Source organism: Nicotiana tabacum, chromosome 15 (assembly GCF_000715075.1).
Source record: "Nicotiana tabacum cultivar K326 chromosome 15, ASM71507v2, whole genome shotgun sequence".
NCBI classification, from domain to species: Eukaryota; Viridiplantae; Streptophyta; class Magnoliopsida; order Solanales; family Solanaceae; genus Nicotiana; species Nicotiana tabacum.
This window is the reverse complement of record NC_134094.1, coordinates 4,466,487-4,471,742: the sequence shown is the minus strand read 5'-3', so window position 1 is coordinate 4,471,742 and position 5,256 is coordinate 4,466,487.

The following is a 5,256-nucleotide window of genomic DNA, read 5'->3' as shown; positions in this document are numbered from 1 at the left end:
GACAACTCACATGCGACATGGGCAACTCACATGTCAATGATATAAATATATTGACCCGCACGGACAACTCACGTGCCAATAATATCAATATATAGATCCGCACAGACAACTCACGTGCTAATAATATAAATGTCTGGATCCGCACGGACAACTCACGTGCTAATAATATAAATCGTCTAGCATGGTCACAGGCCTCCGGTTCAAGCATATCATACAAGAGAAATTAAACAAGTACACATGTATATGATAATGAAGTAAGATTCTCACACTCCTGAACTAGTATAAATAACACGTCATAGTGTAGGCATGTGCAAAGTATGCTATCACAGCTCAAATCGGCAGGTTATCGCAAAATTAGTAACTACCAAGTTTATTCAAGGAATTAACCTTTTTGTAACCTCAAGTATGAATCAGATAGTTCTCAACAAAGGTACAAATATGAGAACGTTATAACTTTAAGCTTAACAGTCAACTCTAGGCATATTATAGCCTAAGCATTTTCCCGAGCACGAATAATTATTCCGGTGCTCGCTCATGGGCTCAAACCCCATACATATGTGCACTCATAGCGCATAGCTATCACAAATAGTTAATGCAACTAGTGCCTCCACTGAATTTAAATAAAATACTTACCTCAAACAGGCCGCAACCCTGAAACAATATACTTCTGAGAACTCCCAGTCTCTAAATTCATAGAATACATGAATCACCGTAACTGGTCCTAACTCCAGTACTCGAATGACTAACACATCTTTCATGCACGATCATCCCACAAGGAATACTTCTATAATTCTTCTATGCCACATAGCAAAAATTCAAATACCAGCAGTCTATCAACCAGATTAGTACCACAATACTAATGAAATATCTGTAAGTCAAAACACAACGCGCCTTCTGAAATGCGCACCCTTCTCAGGGATTCCCGAGCAGTTATTACATTCATCTAAATATCTGAAACTGACAATTCTGTCCAAAATTCGTGACCTTCCCTTCAAGATTGAACTGCCATCTTGTACATGTAAATCTTAATCCTGCACAACACACCACGAGAATCTCATTATCAACTATGAGTTACCAGCAAATTACATACCCGGTTAGTTAGAAACCTTCCTCTTGCTTCCTTCCAGGAGAAAATCACAATACACAACACGTTTCCCACATCAGTAGAAAATATCCCTTTCAAACCATGGTAGAAACCATCAAGAACACTTTGAAATCCATCTGCACATAACCAAGCTATTAGAACTAAATTCCTCTAACTCGACCAAACCACGTAGGTCACCAAAACCCAAGAATATTGCCACCAAAACATCTGTAGAGCCTCACCACATCATAAGCACTCAAAGAAACGATCATATCCATTACCATACTGAAAATACCTTATGTGAATTTAAAATAGTTCTTTTTACCTTTCTTATAATGAAATGTAGAACCCATAATCATACAAAATTACCTCAAGTCCCGACACCATCCAATGTAACTAACCGATTCTAGCGATATACAAATTCCAAAAAAATTTCAATTGACACATATACATTTTGAATCCATTAGAACCCTTTCAAAAGTCATCCACTCTGCTCGAATCTGCCCAAACGGGCCGAAAGACGTGCCTCATTAGCGCAACAACACTCAAAGAAGTAACATTGCTTTAACACCACCGATCAAATTCATACTCCGTGCGCACTACATCCTTCACAAATAACAACTCACTCATCCTATGATTTTCATATACTCATAAAGTGCAATATAACCCCTATCCAGTAATTTCATTACTCGAGTCATCCTCGATCTCAACCTCTGTAAGTCATAACTGATCCACAAGTATGCCTCAGTCCAAAACCAATACAACACATAACCGTGCAATCAAATCGTAGATAGCAGACTCCCCCACTTGGCTTAAAGCCATAGATCAAAACACCCAGTAACTCACAATACCCCTACTCTATTACTTCCATAATATCGCAGTCAGTTCAACGAAAATTCTTCTCAAGCTCATACAACACCGACCATAAAATACCTCAATCACCCACTAAGCTCGCATTTATACTCTTGACAGTCAAGTCAACTTTCTCAACCTGGTTCAAATTCAAATCTCAACACATACACCCCGCTGATAGAAAAGAAACTCTCAACTCAACATTATAAGGAGCACACATCCGTAGATTACTCCGCATGAGATAACCCACCTGCTTAGCCTAAAAGTGGCATCTTGATATACCCTTCCGCAACCACAATTACTATGCAATCACTTAATCTCCCTAAGTCCAAACTCATCAACAAGACAAGAAAATCTAATTCGCTCAAATATTAAATAACATGAAAGATCCTTCAACACATTCATACTCGAAACTATATGTCAAATTAAGACAGACACTAAGCACTCAATAGCCCAGGTTTCATCACATTCAAGCTATCTGAACACATCCACAGTCACATTAAAATCATCACATAGTCATTCAACCGCTTATCGAGCCATAAATTCCACTCATAGGGACACTACCTGTTGCATAAGTGCAAACGCACAAGTTCTCATAACTGCAACTACCGAGCTTAAGCTGCGGTCTAACCCTGGCCTCAAGTCCTCCAGACTGGACAATCACCAAAATATAGAAAATACATCTCGCACCTCATCCATGGAATCGCAATCCGTCGATGTACAACTGATACCGAGCGTTCACGTATGCATACGAATGAGTGAAAGAAATCCAAAGAGATACGCTTCAAGTGGAATCAATGTCGTACGATAAGGAAAGAAAGATGGGAGGTTTATCCTAAATGCCCTGTAACCTCTCGAAGATAAGTATGAACTCCATCATACCGATCCACAAGACTCTACTAGACACTTGCTCATGACTTGTAGAACCTATGAACCTAGAGCTCTGATACCAACTTCTCATGACCCAAAATTGAACTAGCCGTGATGGCACCTAACCTCACTTGCTAGGTAAGTCAAATGACAACAATCTGATTCAATTAATATTTTACTCACTATAATACACTCCCCAAGGACTAGTAGTACAAATCACAAGCTTCTAATACTAGAATTTATAAAGCTGGCATGAAATAAAAATACGTCATTTGTTTGAAATATGCATGAACAAATTTAAAAATTTTAAAGTTACCTAGAACAAGAGGCAGTTGTGACTTGATCGCAGGTACATCTTTAATGCTAGCTCCCACCATGTACAACAACTTCAACATCAGAAATCTACACGCAAGATGCAGAAGTGTAATATGAGTACAACCGACCCCATGTACTCAATAAGTAACAAATCTAACCGTAGGTTAAAAGTAATGACGAGCTTGTACCAAGGTCAGAGTCTACACCAATAACCAATGACATCTCATAATGATACAATTTAAAGCAATACAAGTAATAACTCAATAATAAAATGCTCAGCTCGTATACAATTCCAGAAAATCAATATTTTCTTGTCAAGTATAACACTAAAAGTCAGATCTTTTGCCAAAAATCATCGAAAATATGAGTAAGTCTGAAATCTGTGATTTTTCTCAAAAATATTAACGACAGATAAGAAATTTCATTATCAGATGGCATGAGGAAAAATACTTCTCTATTCCTACATATCAAGTATGCATGTCTAATGCAATGCAGCACAGTAGAACTCATGTATTCACACTCTCAGAGTACTCAATTACTCAGTACTGTGCGGGGCAGATCCAGCTAGGGAAGATCCATCCCTCAATATAAAATGTGACTGAGAGTCAGTCACTCAGTACTGTATAAGGACAATCCAGCCCAGGAAAATTCATCCCAAATATAAATAAAAAAGGCAACTCCATACCAGGGAAGTCCATCCCAAATATAATAAATAGGGCAACTCCATGCCAGGAAAGTCCATCCCAAATATAATAAATAGGGCAACTCCATGCCAGGAAAGTCCATCCCAAATATAATAAATAAGACAACTCCATGCCCAATCCATCCCAAGTATAATGTATAAGGCAACTCCATCCCTAGGGAACTCCATCTCAAATGTGAATATATATGGCAACTCCTTGCCTAGGAAACTTCATCCCAAATATAATATGCACTGCGCTCACTGGTTGGGGTGCAGACTCCGGAGGGCTCTTTCAGCCCGAGCGCTATAATAAGCCAGATCCAAGCATAAATAAATAAAAAATAATATGTTGCGGCGTGCAGCCCGATCCCATAATAATAAAATATATAAAGCCAATATGGCCTATTGCAGCATGCAGTCCGATCCCATAAATATCCTCACAATCAGGCCCTCGGCCTCACTCAGTCATCACTTTCCAGTCTCTCGTCCAAAAATGATGATATGATGTATCAATAAATAACAACAGAGACTGAGATGTGATATAAAATGAATGAGCATGACTGAGTATGAAATTATAATTTAAACAAATAATTCAACAGCAACATGACCTCTGTGGGTCTCAATAATACCGGCATATAGCCTCAGCATGATTTTTAACATGATTCTCAGCTCAATTTCTTTAACACATGAAAGTACATGGATAATGCCAAGATTATTTTACTACACAATTAAACAGAATTAATTACGTCACAGTTTCTACGGTCACACCAATACGCCCGTCACTTAGCATGTGCGTCACCTCCAAACAAATCATATAACACGTATTTTCGGAGTTTATACCCCCAACTCCAAGTTTAGAAATGTTACTTACCTCGAACAAGCCGAATTAAATCCGAGCAAGCTAAATAATACTCCGGAAAATCCATTCCGCGCGTATCAACCTTCGAACGCCTTCCTATCTCCTTAATTCCAAGCCAAACGATCTAAAACTAGTCAAACAACGTGCAAATTAATCAAAATATACTTCAATATTTACGATTTAACAATTTATAAAAATTTCCAATTCCGCTCGAAAAGTCAACCAAAAGTCAACGGTGGGTCCACATCTCGGAATCCGAAAAAATTACAAAATCCGAACCCCCTTCAACCACGAGTTCAACCATATCAAAATTACTAAAATTCGACCACAACTCGGCCTTAAAATACGCAATTAAATTCTATGAAATTTTCTACCATTTTCAACCCAAAATACTAATTTGTTAATAAAACCAACAATAGATTCGTGTAATTTAACAAAAACCGAGTTAGAATCACTTACCCCAATCCATTTGGTAAAAATCGCCTAAAAAATCGCTTCAATCTGAGCTCCATAGCTCTAAATGTGTTAAAAATGCCAGAAACTCCCGTTTTACTATTTGTCCAGGTAAATCGCATTTGACACCTGAGACTTATA